Source organism: Scomber scombrus, chromosome 7 (assembly GCF_963691925.1).
Source record: "Scomber scombrus chromosome 7, fScoSco1.1, whole genome shotgun sequence".
NCBI classification, from domain to species: domain Eukaryota; kingdom Metazoa; phylum Chordata; class Actinopteri; order Scombriformes; family Scombridae; genus Scomber; species Scomber scombrus.
Window position 1 is genome coordinate 25,327,790 of NC_084976.1, and position 20,416 is coordinate 25,348,205.

General features: G+C 38.2%; 1 protein-coding gene across 1 annotated transcript in view; it reads left to right on the plus strand.

Moving 5' to 3' along the window:
* The first annotated feature begins 2,074 nt into the window (after positions 1-2,074).
* The window catches only part of si:dkey-199f5.8 (beta-1,4-galactosyltransferase 3), a 33,913-nt gene continuing 15,571 nt past the window's right edge, over positions 2,075-20,416 (plus strand). The window contains exon 1 of the mRNA XM_062422288.1: positions 2,075-2,215. The gene's annotated coding sequence lies outside the window, so the exon portion shown is untranslated. The remainder of the gene's footprint in view (positions 2,216-20,416) is intronic.

The following is a 20,416-nucleotide window of genomic DNA, read 5'->3' on the forward strand; positions in this document are numbered from 1 at the left end:
GCTATGAAAGTGTTGGAGCTCTTGAATGTGAATATAACTCTTGGGTTTGTAGACATTGGGTTGAAATCAAAGTAGTGGTACCCACATGTGTTTCACTTTGTCTCTGGTAGGAAGATGGTAAGTGACATGGTCAAAATAGTAGGGACACATATCCAGGGTTGCCAGTTCTGGTATGTGGGACATCCTGGCAAAGACATGATCCAGCCTGTGGTTTTCTCCAAAATATTGTCCAGGAAAGAGTGTATGCCACAAGGCTGACACCAAAGCATCCGCATTTGGTTGAGCCATAGAAGGCCTGAGATGAAATAATTGGTACAGAGGTGGATGATCGGGCATTGTGCTGATAGCTGAAGGACCTGCTAACTCTGATTAAAAAAAATTACAAGATTATATAAAATGTACTGATTACCACAGAATTTAGTGATAATTTCTTTATATAGTCAAGTATTTCATGTATATGTTGGTTATCTTTTCTTAAATTTTAAAACTTTAGAATGGGTAGTTACTTTTGAAACAACCATGTTCCTGTAAGTACATGGTGACAAGTCAGGTGAAATAATCCTTTCTTACCTTAACTGTGAAGTAATTTCCTGCATTAATTAGATGCGTAATTTTTTGCTTTCTTTTAATTTTATTCCAGTTCTAGAATATGAGACTTTATTTAAATAATTACGCCAGAGAAGTCATATCAGGTTCATCACGGTGGATTTATAACAAGGCCTGAAATACAGTTATATACTATATATCTGTACTGTAAATTTATATAATATATAATGAAAACTGAAACAGGTTTTTTCTCACCATAATCATTCCATCTATTCATACCAACCATTGGAAAATCCTTCCATAATGCGCCTAAAATGTAAGTAATTGGAGCCATATGCAGATGTATTTAAAAGTTTATCTGAACTAAATATGAAGCTTCAGCCGTCCACATGAATCAAATCAAGTCGATAACTTTTAACATCAGTCTTTTTAATTTTAGAGTTTGATATGACCAACTCGGACTAATGAAGCCTCATAAAAGTTTCTGTGACTGCGTGGACACATGTGTTGATATATTGGCCCCCATCATTTACATTAAAAGCACATTTTAAGGGGATGTTGTAATAGCCAGTATGACCAAGAGTAACATATCTTTCAATGTTAGTTTGGGCAATCTGTTTTAAGACAGATTTTTAAAAATTCTGACCCTATCCTTTAAGTTACTATGGTCCTCTTCTCTGGATCAGCCTTCCTGAAGACCTGAGAGCAGCAGAGAGCGTTGATACCTTTTTAATCTGGCTATCAATTTAACTTTATTTATTTATCTCTCTTTTATTTTATATTTTACTCTGGTTTTACTCACTTTATTCTATAGTGACTTCATTGTATTGTTTCCTTTATATATATTTATTTGGGTATTCTTAATTTCTACATTTTTATCCTACCTCTGGCTTTTCCTCACTGCAGATTCATGAGAGTTATGTTTATGTTTGTTTGTTTGTTACTTTGTGTTACAAGTATGAAAAGTGCTTTAAAAATAAACCTTGATTGATTGATTGATTGATTGATTGATTAAAGTCTCTGGTGTTCAGGTAGGTCTGAACAGCTGATAAATCCAAATGAAAGTCCTTCATTTCGCCACTTGACTCGAGTCAAAGGTCTCAAGCCTCTCCTTGTCTATGACTTTTTATTGTTAATTTCCTCATCCTCTGATTTTGGTTTCCATTGCTTATACTTACAGTGTTTGTGGCGTGTTTAACCTTTATAAAAACCAAATACACATAAATCGTTTAATCTAAAAAAAAAAACCCACAGGCCTAACATTGTGCACTTACATCCCATTAAATGTGGCAATTCTACTACAAATTACATTAAACTGATCACTATCGTTACCATTATACCTCCTTAAATACTCTCCACTAACTTACTGCTGGTTTCTCTTAAAAGGTGAAGTGGGACTTTGTGTACACATGGGCACATCGTGTCATTTTGGGGTTTTTTTTTCTTTCAGTGAAGGGGGAGGAGAAGTGCTTGTGCTTGAACACACACACATACACATCGAACGCAGAAGCTCAGTCGGTGTGTGTGACTCCCGCACAGCTCAACGTCCATCGAACGCAGCATCAAGTTCAAAACATAACGGAAATACGGAGGAGGGAGGGTGTTCTAAGAGGAATATCGGCACTTAGCAACTAATTAACCAGCAGGAGGATACACACAGGCGTTTCTGGTAAGATTAAAGCTGTCATATTATGTTATATTTGCTGCTGAACCTCAGTGAAACAGCGTGCTGGTTTGCGTGGCTGCTGTTAGCTTGCTAGTTAGCTAACGTCAGCGGCTAGCCCGGTCGGCTCGACTCGGCTTGGCTTTTCCCGTCACAGCTGGAGAGGATCAATTGTAGTTTACCTAAATCGACTCGCTAACCGCCTTCTCTGCTGTGTCGACTCTACGGGATTAAAAGTGTGTGTTTGATTACCTCTCGCCTTTGGGCAAACAGGTTTACGTCACATAACTTACACAACTGTTGGTCACCGTTAGTTACCAGCTGAGAGTTCCACTTTTAAAAAATAAATTAAATGTATGTCGATACACAGTTGGAACGAGCGAGGAAAGAGTTGGTTACCATTACTTACCAGTTGAGAGTTCCACTTTAAAAAACCCCAATGTGGATACACAGTAGAGAGAGCAAGGACATTATAGTTTTATTTAACTTAACTGCTTTATTCGCTCATTTTCAAGTTAACTGTCTGAGCTAGTTATATAAGTATTTGCGCAAACTCAGTCTAAGTTAAGCAAACGTTACTCCCCTTAAATTATGCTGATTAAAAACTTAGAGAGAGGCACAGAGAAGCTGAAAGTGTTTGTCTTCCTCTTAACCTAGTTTCTGTATCACTGCTAAAAAAAACCCACAAAGACGCCAGGAAGGAAAGAGTTTTATTACAACAAAAAAAAAAGGAATCGGGGGTTTGTGTAGAGGCAAGTTAGGTTAAGGTCGCACATGAAGGGGTTGAATTGGCACCTTGGTCAAGCAGTGTTAAAAATACGCAAGTATTGCGCAATTTCATGCTACTTTCTAGCTAAAAAAATCGCTTGACTTCTAGTCGAAACTGGTCGATAGTCCTTATTCTTCTCCTCCTTATGTTCATGAATGTCCTCTTCAGCAGAACAAAAGGCTCTGCGTGGCCACCCCCTCCCCCTCTCATCTGTCAGATTGATTGACTCCATATTTTTTAAAAGTATGTTATGAGCAGGCCAACATTAAAACTCAAAATGTTAAGTGTGAAATGAAAATGACTTTTTCCTACTTTTAATCCTGTGTCCCTGTGTTAATTGCTTATTTATCTATCGACACGATATGCCAAATATGTCAGAAAATCAGTATGTTTTACATGTTGCATCTTTTCCTGTAAAATAGTCTCAAATGATTGCTCAGAGCCATTTTCAAAAGTTCACTTTGTGTAAGCAGCTGGCCAGACTGGACATATAAAACTGCACATCACTATTTCTCAATCAATCGATCCTTATTTATATAACGCCATATCACAACAAAAGTCTTAGTAGCTAACAGAGCAATATGAACAAAGAAAGGAAGAGACGTGTGTTTTGATATCAGTTGGCAAAAAATGTGTTTTCAATGTTTGGTGGCTTTATGTGCTGGCAGATGGGGTGTTATCTTTATCACAGTGTAGTCAGGGTGATGCAGCCTCACGCAGACAGTCCTACTTTGCTTTTGTGTGACTTTATCAGCAATACTCTTGTTTCAGAGGCTCCAACTCTCCCTAAAGCAACTCAGTGAATGATCTCTACCTCTGACGTCTTCTGCTTTTCTTGTCACTGTTTACCGTCAACGTAAATGGTTCCCCGCCTTCCATAAACATTTGCAAGTTGTTGCGAGATGTTGAGGTAAAGACAGTTGTTGCAGTAATACCTCCCTCTGTCTGGGTGATATTAATGCTGTTTTTTGTGTGTTTTTTTTAAAGCATGATTAGGTAGGGCTGGGAGATGTGGCAACAAATGTGATCACAATGTCAATACTTATCACAATAGAGGCTTCATTAGTTAAACTTTAGGTAGTTTATTGACATAAAAATAAGTAAAATAAACCGTTGCAAACATGCTTTCTCAGCCTTAAACCTTACATACTGTTCTGGGTCATATTTTACTCTGTTTTACATGTGAGAGCTGTAAAGACACCCTATAAACATTTATTTTAGTTGGACTTTTCCTAATGTGACTCACAGTATACAAAAACAGAAAAACAATGCATCTTTTTAAAAAATGTTTGTGTCAGCTACACAAAAACGTGCAATGCTTTATGCACAAATTTGACTTGTGATCAGGGTTTCCATTAGCCGGTACTTGGCACATTTATTTGCGGCACTTCTAAATCGTGCCACAAATAAATGTGAATTAAATGTGGAATTCGGACCAGACATACAACTAATGTAGAATAATGTCTGTATTTAATACTGTGGGGTGATGTGTGTACTGCAGTTACATACGCGGGATCGGTTATGGAAAGCGAGCTGGTGTGGCTATGTTTATGGGTTTACATTAAACAATCAGAAAACAGTTTTATTCCTGTCATTCAGCGGCCATCTCATTCCCTCTATGCCATTCACTCTCACTGGACCACTGCTCTCTCTCTGACTTTCTATTTCTTTTTTAAAGTAAGTCAGGAAGCCAACAGCAAAGCCTACTTCACTTTTAACTTTATCAAATGAATATAAATGTCCTCACCTCATCCAAAGTCTTTGTCCTTCCTCACACCAGCTGGTTTTACAGGTTAGCTCTGACCAGTCTGATCACCGGCTGCCGACCACAGCCTAACTTCATTGATGAGATAAACACTCACACTCTGGTGAGACTTAATTAACAACGGCAAGGCTAGTTGTTTTATTTTATCATTGTAGCTTATGCTCAGGTTGAAAAAGTTAGTTTAGAGTTCATCCTTTCATAACTTTTAATAAAATACATTTGTTGAATCAAACCTAAATCAATTGAGGTAGGGTCTAGATATCCATGGGCATTGAGTGACCCCATATTAGTCGTCAACATTTTTTATTTGATGTTAGTGCAGCTTATGCACATTTTTATATATGCAAATGTACAAGTTTGACCTGTGTTAAAATAAAAAAATCAGCATTCAAAAGTGTTGTATTCGTCATATTGTATAAAATGTTCTGAGTTGTAAAATAGTGATTGTGAATGCCTTTTTTTCCCCATAATAAAAGAGAATACACTGCTCGCTTTCTCACAGCTTCATTACAGATTAATCAAACCTTTATTAATCACTAATGGGGGAATTTATGAATGTGAATTAGTGTGGAGACTAATTTATAAGTCAGAATATGAACAGTATGTAAGGGTTAAATACCTGACAATGGTTTTGATGTTTAAAAGGAAAAAAGTGGGAACACCCAAGACAAGGACAGTAGCTTCAGTAACATTTGAGAGCCATGAAAACACCATATACACAAAAAGTTAGTTTGCCATGTAACCGATTTTAAAATAACGTAATTAGGTCACTAGCTTTTTGTTACTACTCTGATTGCTCAGGCTGTGTGTAACTCCCTTATTCACTCAGTCACCACTCCCTAAATGATAAACACTGAATAGTTTACTCAACAGCAAGAGTTCAGGCGCTGACTGACTAATTGTCGTCATTGTGTGATGTTGTTGTCAGCTGTAGAGTGGAGAGGAGGTAGTTTTCACATCCTTAAATATGTGGAGTGCGATAATGTGAGATTGTAGGATCTGACGTAGAGGTTAATCTGAAGGTGCTGCGGTATCATCATATTGCTTTCGTGCTCCTTGGTTCCACTCAGGTTTTTTTCCCATCTTGTCCAGAAGATAACGTCGTTCTTCACCGGTAGTTTGAACAAGACTTTGAGGTAGGATATGGGTGCAAGCCAAAAACCGCAAACTGACTGGCTATTGTCACGTTTATTTGTGCCGTGTGATCAATCCATATCGAGTTAGAAATGTCTGAAGCTTATCATTTATTTTCGTTATCAACATAATAGGGCCTGACTGATACTGAATTTTTGGGGCTGATGCTGATACCGATATTAAAGAGTAAAACAATTCTGATATCGATAAAGCAGCTGATAATTATAGAATATCACATTTTTTGCATTTATCTAGTTATCAAACAGAAATGAAGGCATGACTTTTTACAGTTTAACAGTAAACTTTGTATAAAATGACATCAGTGCACTGAAACAGTAAACTTCAGTGGGAATTTAATAAATAACTTTAACTAAATTAATTAAACAAAAAAACCCATAAAGAAACATGTACTTGTATATTACACTCAAATTAAGAAAAAGGATCAAATAAACATAAAATGCTGCCTATATAACGACACATATCGGACAACATATACACCGATACCAATGTATCTGTGGTAGGCCAATATTGGCTGATAATATCAACTGACTGATATATCGGTCAGACTCTACAACATAACTTTATTGCTATCCTGTACCAAGATCGTTTTATCGCCCGGCCTCATGATAAAGTTAATTATTAATCATTATCATCTTACACTTTGATGCAACATATGGTAAACAAACCTAAAGTGATGCCTTTTAAAGTTAAAATATTCCTTTATTAGTCGGACAGTGGCAACATTTACATTAGTGCAGCAGCAAGTGGATAGCACAAATATAAAGAGCATCAATAGAAAGAACAATAAGTAGGTAGACAAGCAATAAAAAAAGTAATTAGTAGTGAAAAATATTGTAAAATAATAACATTATTTACAAGAGTAATAATGATATACCTGAGTTTGATATTGTTAATGCACGGATTTTAAAGTGTAAAAAAAAACAATAAGCATATTAACATCAGCAAAAATAAGTAATAATGCTGGCTCCTCGTGTACCTGCTTCAACATCAGATCTGCATGACTAATCTTCTTTTTTCTTCCCTTGACAGACCTGAGCAACCACACTAAATGCTTTATCAAATCCTTTATATAGTTAGAGCCAGAGTATTGTCACATTATTGATATTTAGGTACAGAGCGAAGAATAATGTCTCAAGCTTGAAATTAACAATAACAGACGCTAACTAGAACAATCAAGGTTTTATGTATCCAGACTCAGTATGTCCTGGGTCAATTTTGACCCGGTCTAAGAATCCCCTCATAAAAAGTGTCTCCTAAATTTTGAAACATGGTTCTGTTTAATATACATTAATAGCCGATCTGACTTATCAATACACGTTTCAGAGAGCAGAGAGAGTGTATTTTTTTGGTTTTACACCACTCATTTTTGGAGAAAAAACCCCTACTATCACACAATATCATGTCCTATTTTAACTAACATTAAATGTAGGGTGATAAATCGATAAGTGTAAATGTAATAAATTGATAATATATTGATATTGTGATATTTTATTGATATCATCTTACATCTTAAGTAATAATATATATTAATGTTCATAATATATAAACATTAATATTATGACTATATATATAGATAGATAGTCATAATATTGTCATATGGAATAAGTGTCTTTTCCTGCGTTTAAAGACTGCATTACAGTAAAGTACGATATTGTATGGACAAATCGCCAAAATATCAATATCGAGGTATTTGGTCAAAAATATTGATATTTGATTCTGCCCGTATCGCCCAGCCCTATTTTAATGTGTTTTATTGAAACTGAAAATTACAAGAGCTTTATGGACCTGTGGGGTTTATTATATAACTATTAAACAATCAGTCGTCGCTGCTACACGATAAAAATAAATCCTCATCACTACAATATTTAACAAAAAGCCTGGTCATTAAATAAAGATCAAATTTGACCCAGTACAAATCAATGGACAAACATCTGTAGCACCTATCCAAAAGTATACCATTTTAAAATATTTTCATTTTTGTGCCACTTCAGGGAAAGTCTTTAAATTTCAGAGTAAAAGAAAAACAACAACTGTCAAATAGTCAAAATGGGTCTCAGTTTTAGTCTTCACGTTACATGTCGTGACTTGCAGTGTTTACTCTCCTTTCTTCTCTAGCTTGTTGCTCCAGTTTTTTGTTGTGGGTTTTACGGCCACCCTGGGGGGGTTTCCTCGTCTCCATGGTTGTTATCGCTAAGTTTGGACGGTCCCCGATGGGTTGGTTATAGCAGGGAGAGGTGCAAGCTGATCTATGGAAACTGCACGAGCCCCTGTCCTCCTCCTCTCCTCAGCAATCTGTCCCAGCGGAGAGTTGGGACTCGAGGGAACAGCCTTAGAGACGTGTACCAGCTGCACCCGGAATTAAATGAATGGCCAGGGCTCGGGATGGGTTGCCATGACGAGGACGCTGGCACGTGTTGTTATGCAGACACCTCCTTTTTCTCCGGGCCTATGCGCACATTATTTAATTGGCCCGGCACTTGCGTAGTTGGTCGGCGCTTGAGAGAAAACAACTGCTTACGTTAATTCAGAATCTGTACAATGTTATCTAGAGTCTGTGGCGTCTTTTAAAGGCTGATAAGTGCTGTTGTGTCAGAGGTGTACTCTGGCCACGTTTGTCCCCGTCCCTCCCAGAAAAGTGTCTCTACTGTGTGTAGTATCAATCCTTACATACTGTTCATTGGTCTCTACACCGATTCATGAATTACCAATCAGTGATTAATATACGTTTGATTAATCCATTATGAAGCTGTATTCTATTTATTTATGGGGAAAGAAAAGACAACCACAATAAGGTTGCAAGGGTGCGGGAAATTTACGGAAACTTTCCATGGGAAGGAATATATGGGAAATTATGGGAATTAACTAATTCTATGGGTGGAACAGATCACAAAATCCACAGTTCGGTTCATATCACGGTTTTGGGTTCGGTTTGGTTTATGTTCTTTTCTGCGGGGGGTGGTTACACTTCGGTTCTCATATTTTTAGACTGGATGACATCATCAAGGCATGAGCGCAATATACGATTAATAACAAAAATCCTTAGTACTTTAACACTAACCAATAGTCATGTATAAAGGAAACTTTTAAATTGTGCCTCAAACGAATTGACATTATTTTACACACACTGACAGTGTGAACACAGGCGGGGGTCCGGGATTCCCCCTGGAGAAAAATGTCATCTGGAGGTATTCCCACCTGACCGGCCCTAACTGACGGAGGAAAAGATCATAACAATATAAAGAGCTGTCACATGAAGACAATATTGCATGCATGCTCCATAATACATTCATTAGTTTGAAGTTACTGGAAATGTCCCGCGCTACTTTGTTTATCTGCGTCAGTTATTTTTTTATATGCAAATTTATTTATTTACTGCCGCTGCACGCCTCCTGTTCAAACGGACCAATTTGCCTCACAATGCTAAAATACAACAACCAAACTCTAAAATAAAACGTAACTTATCCCAGGCTACATACTTAGCTACGTATATCCTATTTCAATAAGCACATTGCAGGATAAATGAGAAAAACACAGAAGGAAACAGTTTTATTGATGCTGCTCAAGTAAAGTAATAATCCTCCATAGGTCTCACGTATAATAATGTAACGCCTCCGCATTGTGTCAAATGGAGAAAAAAAACAAAAACTGGACTGACTCACTGGACAGGTTTACAATTAGTGTCCTTGTCTTTGGTGTTCCCACTTTGTTCCTTTTTAAACGTCAAAACCGTTGTCAGGTATTTAACCCTTACAGCTGTGAGAAAGCGAGCAGTGTATTCTCCTTTTATTATGGGGGAAAAAAAGACATTCACAATCACTATTTTACAGTCCAGAACATTTTATACAATATGACGAATACAACATGTTTGAATGCTGATTTAAAAAAAAAAAAAAAAAAAAAAAATTAATAAACACAGGTCAAACTTGAACATTTGCATATATAAAAATGTGCATTAGCTGCACTAAAATTAAATAAAATTATGCATTTTGTTTCAATTTTTGTATACTGCGGTTCACATTCAGAAAAGTCAGAATAAATGACTATATATAAATATGTATATGGTGTTTTTTCAGCTCTCAAATGACTGAACAGTATGTAAGGGTTAACTAAGTTGTCTAGAGGGTGAGGTGTGGATTCCTAATCTTCACCTTTGCTCCTAAGAATAAGGAAGCGATAACACGTTTCTGTTATCAGCTGCTTTCTATTGCTGTGTGAAATGAAACTCAATAATCTCTGTAGTCAAGTGAATTTGTAAACAGTGTCTTTCATTTAGACTTCTTTAAATATTAGGATATGCTGCTTTTCCTTGTTCCTATTGTTCAACACGTTCTTAATGTGTTAATGTTTGTTCAACAGCACGTTTTTATTGCGGAGACACACTGTGCCAGTCATAGCAGCAGAACGTCTGCCAGTGAAAAAGTACACTGAGGCCAAGGCTAAACCTCCAGAGAGGGAAATATATATTGTGTTTGATGCAAGACTTGTACCCGCGGCTCTGCCCCGAGGCCAACAGGATGCTGAGCGTGTTTCTGAACGAGCCCTGTTAGCGTCTTCATGTCGTCTGAGGTCACAATGAACCATACAGCAGCAGCCCACATACGGAGATCTTATCAGTGATGTGTTACTGCGGGAGAACCAAGCCCTGATCAGTGGTAATGACGAGGAATCTGGAGGTGTGTGTGTGTGTGTGTGTGTGTGTGTGTGTGTGTGTGTGTGTGTGTGTGTGTGTGTGTGTGTGTGTGTGTGTGTGTGTGTGTGTGTGTGTGTGTGTGTGTGTGTGTGTGTGTGTGTGTGTGTGTGTGTGTGTGTGTGTGTGTGTGTGTGTGTGTGTGTGAGTGACAACGACATGCACAAGGACAGCACAGCTGGGAGTCGAACTGTGGACCCTGCAGAGTTTTGTGGTATATTAGACTACCAGGTCCCCCAAAATCTGCTGCATTTGACCAAAATAATGTTAAATGCTTTTCTAAATAAAAGAATACTGCAGTTAATTTATTAGTACATTTAGTCAAATTTATACATAAGAATTATTTTAAAATATTTTTTACATTTTGTACTAGTTTGACTTAGTCCAGGTCTCCCTAACTTGGTTAATTAAAGGTGAAATAAAAATAATAAATAATCTAACATGAGGCAGCTGGCATGAGAGCTGCCTAAAAACAAATACACAAACCCATCAAAAACCTACAAAAAATGTTTAAGGCAAGGCCATGCGGCTTTATTTATATAGCGCATTTCATACCTAGGGGCAACTCAATGTGCTTTACATAAAAACAAAAATTTAACAGTAAGAATTGGAAGCATAAAAAAACATACTATTAAAAAAATAAATACAATTTTAACTTTTTCTTTTTATTGTTTTAGCAACACTTTTTATACCAAAATAACACAAACACATACACCAAACAGACACAACAGACGGAGTCATCTACTGCGATTTGAAATGCTCGATATCATTCAGGTTTAAACTAGGAAGGAAATGGGCGTAGATCGAGTTTGGGGCTGTTTCCCTTTTTTCTTTTTTTTTATTATCCTGCTTGGCACAGATTCAACTAGTCTTCTTCTCTCTTTGCGTGCCATCTCTGCTTTCTTCCTCTTCCTTTGCTATTTGTCTGAAGAATTGCATTTTCTGACTTCATTTTCCATAAAACTGGGACTAGCTGTAGCTTTTACACATCTGTTTCAAATAAACCCCCCCCAAAAAAGAGAGAAAAAAAGCAGAGAAAAATTACCAGCTCAGAGTGAATCGACTCCCGGTGAGTAAACGTCTTCGCCTGCTTGATGAATAACATCACATAGCTTTTTTCAGTCTGTATGTTTGCTGCCTGGTTGCTGTCAGAGTTTATATGCTGAAATTATAATGAGGTAAAACTTTTAGCTTTGTCTGTGAATCATGGAAATCTTTAAAAAAAAAAAGAAAAAAGAAAACTAACACCAATCAGTTGTTTTTTAGAGCTGCAAAAATTAGTCCAGCTATTTTCAATGGGGGGTATTTTTGCCTTTTTATTAGTAAGTTAGTGGCAGAGAGGCTGAGAGGAAACAAGGGGGGGAAAGAGAAGTGGGTATGACATGCAACAAAGGTCCCTTGCCGAATACAAACCAGGGACGTTGCGGATATATGGCATGCACTGTAACCACTACAGCTACCAGAGCAATCCATTTTGAGTCATTTTTTAAAGAAAAAATCCCCGAAAGTTTCTGATGACAGCATCTTAAATGTGAATATTTGGTTTATTTCATCTCCTGTGATAGTAAACTGAACATCTTTGAGTTACAGACTGAAGAGGACATTCGAAATTTGTATGGAACATATGACTTATGGGTTAATTGAGCCTTATTAAAATGAAATCATTAGTTACCCCTCCACCTGTCTCACCCTCAACAGTGCGTGCATACTGACAAAACTGCTCTTCTGTAGACTAAATAGTGGATACTGTACTAGTACACATTCCCATTGAATCCATGGGCTCCAGGCAGGACTTGAAGTGCATTCAAACACTCAAACAGTGAAAATGAGCTACACGCATGCCGTTTTGTCCAATAAACAGAGTTCCCACAGACCCTTAAAGTCATAAATTAAAGACTTTCAGTATTGCGGGTCATAAAAGGTGATGCTTTACTAGTTGCATGAGAAATATCTCCTCCTCCCACAGGATTCACTCATTTAAATGTGGTTTGGTCTTCGGTCTTGACTCAATCCCGGTCCGGCTCCTTTTCTTTTCTTTTCTTTTTCTGGTAAGTTTTGAATTGGCTCTCCGCAGGCCGCCTGCTCTCACCAAGGTAACACAAAACAATACAGATGACGCTCAGCTGAAAGATGGTAGACCAAGAGGGAGGGGAGGGGGGCTTCAGATGAAACACAAAGCCCTCTGTTACTCTGTTATTTTTGATAGTCGTTAGAAACTGTATAATAATGTTTGTAGTGCAAAGCCATGCAGCCAACATGAAGGAGAGGAGCTAGCTAGTATTTTAGCTGAAGCTTACAGATTTAATGGAGGGTAGATATACTGTAACCTGTGTCTTAATGGGGAGGAATGGATTACAGTCGTAATGGTGCGAGAATGACCAGGAAAGCCTTATTGTTTAACAGAGGGCTTCAAAATTAACAATTCAAAGCAAGCTGTAGTTCAAATTTGAATTTTAAATGAGGATGCTTTGTTTTTTTTTTTTTGTTTTAAACACAGAGTTTTATCTAATGTAAAGCAGAACAGGTGGGCAGAGATGGGTGTAACACATTACTGTAATCACATTTATTTTTAACGCAGTAATGTAACACGTTACAGTGTCTACATTCATTATCAATCAATCAAACTTTATTTGTATAGCACTTTTCATACATCGCGATGTAACAAAAAGTGTTTCGCTTATTCAGAACAAACAAACGAATAAACAAAAAAGGAAATCATTAAACATAGGAACACAGGAAACAGAAAAAGTAATCACATTTCAGTTACTAAACAAACACATATGGCGTTTCTTGCGTTACATACGTTTTTCAATTATTATAAATTGGACGGATAAAATAAATAATCAAGGTGCGTTTCATGCAAGCCTCCTGACCTCTCATGCTAACATGAAGCTAATAGCGAAACACTGACGGACCCACAGCGATGCTCGAGCTGAGTGTATGGGGACCCCAACCAAGCAGCCAAAGCTTGTGCGTTGCTCGTTAATCTCCGTCTTTCAGAAACAAACTCAGCAAAGTTCCGATAATAGTGAACAGACAATATAATATAATATGTAATATAATATATAATAGTGAACAGACGGCTGTCATCAGACAGGAAAGCTTTGGTGAGCTATCTGGACCGGTGTTATGATGGGATGGAAACATTATCTAGTGCGTCCGTGGAGAGTCTCTTCAGCCCGGCCAGTCTAGTGCTGACTCTGAGGAGAAACAGGTTGTTTATATATTATGAGGCAGTTATTATTTGTACATCATGGTGTTATGATGGTCAAGACCCATATTATTTTATTTGTTGATACATTATTTGTACACTTCACCAGCGTTGCTATGGAGTCACGCAAAAGTAATGTAACTAGTAGTGTAATTACTTTCCACAGGGAGTAATTAAGTAAAGTAATGCATTACTTTTAAAAAAAAGTAACGAGTAATGTGTAATATATTACATTTTTTGAGTAACGTTCCCAACACTGCAGGTGAGACACAATTAATTGCTTTTGCCCTTAATTTCATCACCTCATGTGATTATAACCCTAACCCTGTTTATATCGTCCAGTTGATTTCAAACATGAAGTTCAGCCCTAATGCAATGAATGAGCTCCATTTCAACCCACTACCTCAGTAAAATCCTGCTTTTGCATTATTATATGTCCCAGAAATAGTATAATTTTTTCCTTAAATGCGTATTAAAAAGGTCTTTAAAAGTGCAGCAACACTGAATAAAACAATACTTTAGATTTCTTTGAAAATTTGGATGACGATTCAATCCAATTAACAGGCTACAGTTCTGTTTCTACCCATCTCCATCCCTGTTTTATCTCCACTCTTTAAAGCAGCCACAGATCTGGACATTAATTTCAGATCATCAGAGTGCAGATTTCCATTTGATCTACATCCTCTCGCTGATAAGTCCTCCTCTGGTGGCAGACGCCCACGAATAAAATCAGCTGCTGTAGTCTGACTCGAATATACAAGAAAGGAAACTGGATATAAGTGCAATCATCCGGCATGTGGGTGATTTATTTAGTGATTCAGTGAGTCCTGAGAGAGAGATGGGACAATACATATATATAGTCTCACTTATTTCCATCTTTAATTGTTCTCTCTAATGCCAGCACCTTTGTTATTTCATCATTAGATAAATGTTTATTGAAGGCATTTCACCTTCACCTTCTTTTGCATGTTTACATACACAATTTAAAAGTCAAGTGTATCCCTGAGTGAGAGCTTAAAGTGAAAGTGTGATTTCATGGACTCTTTCATCCCACTAACAGCAGTAGGGTTTTTAGCAGATTTAAAACGAGGGTCAAACGTTGAAAACTGAAGAGCACTCGCTCATCCTCGATGGGCTGGAACGTATAGAAGCGATGAGACACTCGGGTAGATGTGAAAGGCTTATCCTCTAATGCGGAGCCTTGCTGCGGAGGTTAAAGTCTTTAACCAGATAATTCAGGTTAGTCTGGGGTTTTTTTTGTAGCAGGCACTCTTCCTTGTAGAAACGCTCAACAGGTGTGCTCGGTATATATTTCTCTTGTCAGTGTCAGTCTCTCTCTTTTTTGCTTCGGGAAAATGGCTTAGACACTTATAGCCAACACAACGAAGAAGGTTTAGAATCGGCCTTTGTGACGTGTTTATGGGGACACTCCTGAACGCTCAAACTGCTTATAAACTGATATAAGCTTATTCATCAATCAATTAAACTTTATTTGTAGTCCAAGTAGTAAAAACAGGCTAAAACGGAAAATAAAAGGCAGATTAATAAATAAATAAAATTCAATTGAAAGCCAAATTATAAAGGTATGTCTTAAGTTTACTTAATATATAATATATAATATAATATCAGCCCTCTCTGCTGTATTCAGGAAGGCTGCTCCAGAGACGAGGACCAATAAAAAGATGCCACACTCTAGCACACATAGCGTTACACTGAAACAGAGCAGACTCTATCCTTTTGGGAGAAGAGTGATACAAATATAAAAGGCAGAAATATAAAACCTGTTGCAGTTTTTAAGTGTATATGGGGACACTCCTGAAAGCTCACGCTGCTTATAAACTAATATGAGCTTATAGCCACACTCAAGCACACATAGCGTTGCACTGAAACGGAGATGCACCACATCTCAACTCTATGATCTGCTTATTTGATGTGAACCATCTGGGACTGGAATTTCTGGATCAGATACTGCCAATATTAAAATAACCCACAGAAGGTTAAAAAAAAAAAGCTGAACAGTTGGAGATGAGAAATGAGAAGAAACAGAGTAGAAAAGTGATGGGGGTCAATAGAGACTCAGTAGGAGTGTCTGGTTAGTTAAATGGCCTCTGTGGAGACCCCCACTGGCTGCTTGGTTATGGCTGTCAGTGGACTCTGTGTGAGATCTGAGCAGCATTGCTGACCATAAGCCTTAGTCCCTAGATGATGATCTAAATATATAACTCCTACACCCCCCCCCCCCCCCCCCCCCCCTTCTTCCCCCTTTTTATTTTCTGCTCTTCACTCCGACCCCCATGCCAGCCTTCTTGGCTCCTATTGCATTCATTCATGTGTGTGCAAGCATGTAAGCATGTAATATTGATGCCCCGCGGGCAGAAAGAAAATTGTCCCATTTGTTGGATGTTATGTGCCATTATTGTTTAAAGTACACATTGCACAGTGAAGCCATGAAGAGAGAGAGAGAGAGAGAGAAAGAGGCTCGCATTGGTGTGCAGGAGTATGTAATGTCATGCCAGACTCGCCTTTTTAAAATTCTAAATGTAGAAAGGAAGGATATCCGTGCAGGAGAGATAATGAAGTCAAAAGCACATAGTGTAACCAGACTGTTGGCTGCTCTCCCTCTCCCTCTCCTCCCTCCAGCTCCTCTTAGTTTGCTTTTGTCCTCTCTCTCTCTCTCTCTCTCTCTCTCTCTCTCTCTCTCTCCCCCCCCTTCCCCCTCTCTCCGTGTCTCCCCCTCCCCGCCGGTTTGCTCCTCATCCTCAGCCTTTTAGCTAGCACAGACAGATTTGTCTAAATCTAGTCACTGGTTCACAGACTCATGTGCATATTAAGTCAGCGCCTGATCTATGTGGAAGGAGGCGTCGGCTGCCAGGTTCCCTCACTGTACGAGCCAGCTCAAGAAAAATATGGCCCACAAGCACCAGTGCAACCTCCACTCATCATTTCACCTCGTGTTAACACATTTGTATATCCCGTTACAGACGAATGGGGCACTGAGATAGGATAGAACAGGAATGGTGTATCTTAGGGTCTGTTTAGACTCTGGTGTCAACGTGCGTCTCGGGTGATCCGATCACAACTGGACAGCGTTACATACAAGTGTAAACGAACACCGAGATGCATTTTTGTGATCCGATTGATCACTCAAATGACTTTCCAAGGTGGTCTGGGGTTCATTTATCAGCAGGCAAAAGTAGTTGGATCACCACGGCCACAGCAAGCGGCAACTGTAAAATTGCATGTTGTAAGACCTCCTTGGGGCAGCTCAAATGTGGAACACACTACCAGCCGAGATAAAACTGATAAAGTATATATTGTCGTTTTGATAAATGGTTGAAAGAATGGAGATGACCGTTGGAATAGTTTGTACATGTACCGTAAAAACCGGTGTATAAGCCTTAAACACGATTTTTTTTTCATTTAAAAGTGGGGTTCGTCTTATACACCAGTGTGTCCTATACAGCAGTCAAATGCAGAGAGAGGTTGGATCTGGATATGATTACTGTAATCTTGGTCTGTAAAATGCCGTCCACTCTAAGAACTATAACTTTAAATAAAACAATGTGAGCATCCGCACTTATGAACTATAACGTCGTATAAACAGTGGTGTCAAGCACGCTCTGTGCACTCCAGCTGTTCCAGCGGGTTCACTTGCGGGTGGTGGATCAGAAGTATTTCAGACACTAGTTCGGGCAGCAGTTTGGCAGCAGATGTTGAAGCGCAATATGCAAAAGTGCACAGATGAGCAGCTTTTATTGAGCCGTGGCAGCGACACACAGTATGAGCACACATCTGAAGAATAAAAGATTCACTAACTTTGGTGGTTTTCCACTGGATGGAAAAGAGGATGAGGCTTTGTTTGACTCTGGGACTGACACAGAGTCCGAGGACAGTGAGCTTGGTCAGCCTCGGGCTCAATATTTGGGCACAGCAACAGCTCTGATGAAGAGTTTTTGTGACTCGAGTGAGCATACAGCTAAACTCTGTATCATAAAACGTTTAATTGAAACTCAAAGCCTAACCCGAGCCCGGTCTGAGTTTGTATACCGGTCCAGTTCAGTTAAGCAAATATTAACGCAAAATTAACCATTAACTCAACACACTGTTTCAGATGTAATATGCATTTTTTTTTATTGTGCTTTAAATAAAAGGAAAAAGAAAGAAAAATAGAAACGGTTTTGATTATAAACATCCGTGTATATAATGAACAGCTACTGGTGCATTCAAATAAACCAGTCTTAAATAGAAAAGTGTTTTTCCCAGCAACAACCCCCCCCTGAAAATAGACTGCAATTTATCCACTAGTGCGTCTTATACACCGGTTTTTAGGGTACATTTTTATTAGCTCTTAGCACTTAAGCACAAAAAGCAAATCTGGTGCTTGTCTGGTGGACGTTATAACTGCGTGTGTGGCCGTTTGATCTCTTCGTGTAAATGAGGTGAGCAGTGACGAAACCTGGACACAAGACAGGTGTGAACAGGGCCTGAGAAAGTTTGAAGTGAGTGCCTGGAGGCTTTCCTGATGCACAATGCTTACTCATATAGCAGCTCAAACCTGAACCACCACATTGATCTTATCAGCCGTGTTCTGTCTGTGAAAACCTGAGATATTTAATAATTTATAATAATCTAGAACCGGTTTGTAAGTCTCAGTCATTACAGTTTTCCCACTCGCTTGTTTTTTTTTTTAATGCTCCACATCCTTTGAGCGATGGAGCCGGACTCCCCTCCCGCGGGATTAACCAGACTCCTAATGGCATGATCTTTATAAACCATATCCATAATCTATGGTATTATTAAAGGGGGGCCGAGCAAAGTGAGACGGGTCAATCTTGCCATCTGTACACATCTCCGCTCGCAGATGAAAGTCATCTGCACAGGCTTTCCTCTCCTTTTTTTTTTTTTAATCCACATTCCCTTAGAGGAAAAACCTTTATTATCCTTGACTGGAAAATCCTTTTCAGTCAGCTGTCAATGCACAAAAAAAAAAAAAAGAAGATATACGTGAATTCTAAAGTCCAACGAGCACGTGTTTGTCAGATGTCATCATCAGCATATCTGTACAGTGGACAGGAACATTTTGTCTTTTGCTACTTGGGTTGTAGAGTTTTTCTGTTTTGTTATGTTCCACTTTTCTTCAGTCTTGATGATGATGATGATGAAAACATGTTGCAGTAACAGTAGTCATGTTTGCAATCCTCCCTGCGGTATCGTTTTCATTTCAGGCTGTCGTCTTTTCCCAGTCAGCACTGAGTCTGTTTGCATTAGTCTCTCAGTTTGTCTTCCTTAACAAGCTATACCTGTTTTTTTTTTGTTTTTTTTAAGAAGTGGGACATAGATTGACTGACAGCTCCAGGAAGGCAAGCTCCTGGAAAAATAACGTACTCCTCCTCCTCCTCACACATCAGAGCATTGTTTCATTTGTTAGTATGATGTGCTTCAAGGGTTGAAGATGTCAACACCACGCTGATGAGTCAGGCAGAAAAGACATCTGCCGTACAGGCATCAATTGATCTGTATCATATCTTGAAAGGTTTTTTTTTTTTTTTAAAGCGTACAAGAGGAAATCAACAACGTAACTAGAAACTGGAAAAATGAGTTCCCTTCAGGCACAGAGATAATTTAGGCTCGTATGATGTAAAAACATCAGTGTGAGACATTGCAGTACTTGTACGGTTTCAGACCTTTCATTCAGTGCAGCACACTTAATCCTTAAACAGGAAACATGCACCAGGAGATACATACAGATACACGTTATTTTATACCTTAATAGAAGCAACGTTTCCTGCTGGAGATGCAACTCATAAAATCCAAAATATACAAAATATTTATTAAATTATTTGCGGAAATGTTTACAAAGGTGCAAATGAAATAACTAGTAACATCAAAGTAAATAAAAAGAATACATTTCACATGTCATTTTCCACTCCTGCCTGTTTAAAGGTTAATGAATAAATAAAACCTGATGTTCAGGTATGAAATATCATAAAATACTAAATTGCATTGCAGAGCTGCTTCCTCTAAAAATGAATGTTACTGTATAGTTTGCTTGAAAACAGCTGCAAGAATTAGTCGAATAATTGATTAGTTGCCAACTCAACAAATTAATCAGCAACTATTATGATAGTTAATTTGTTATTTTGAGTTTTATTTTTATTTTTTTAAGTTTCAAATTCTCAAATGTAAATATACTTTCTGGTTTCTTTTTTCCTCTATGACACTAAACTGAATATCGTTTAAGTTGTGGACAAAATAAGATATTTGAGGACGTCTCTTTGGGTTTTGGAAGAATTTTTTGACATTTTATGGAATAATTGATTGTAAAATCAGTAATAATATTCTTTGTAGGTGTGAGGCTGCGGGCTGTTCTGTCTCTCTCTCTCTTTCCTTTTTTCCCTCTCTGTCTCTCCACCAGTCGCACAACATTCAGTGGGATTAGGATTAGTGGTTTTAGGCTGGCTACTTTAACAAGCACTAATTGATTTGTGACTAAGAATGTGTCGGCTGCTGCAGCAGGCGGCACCAGAGCGGAGCTACGGGGGTCACGTAAGGTCAGAGAACTCAACGCGCCACATTTCAGCAAACCTGATGCAACCAGGGCCCATAGAGTTTGTTGGCTC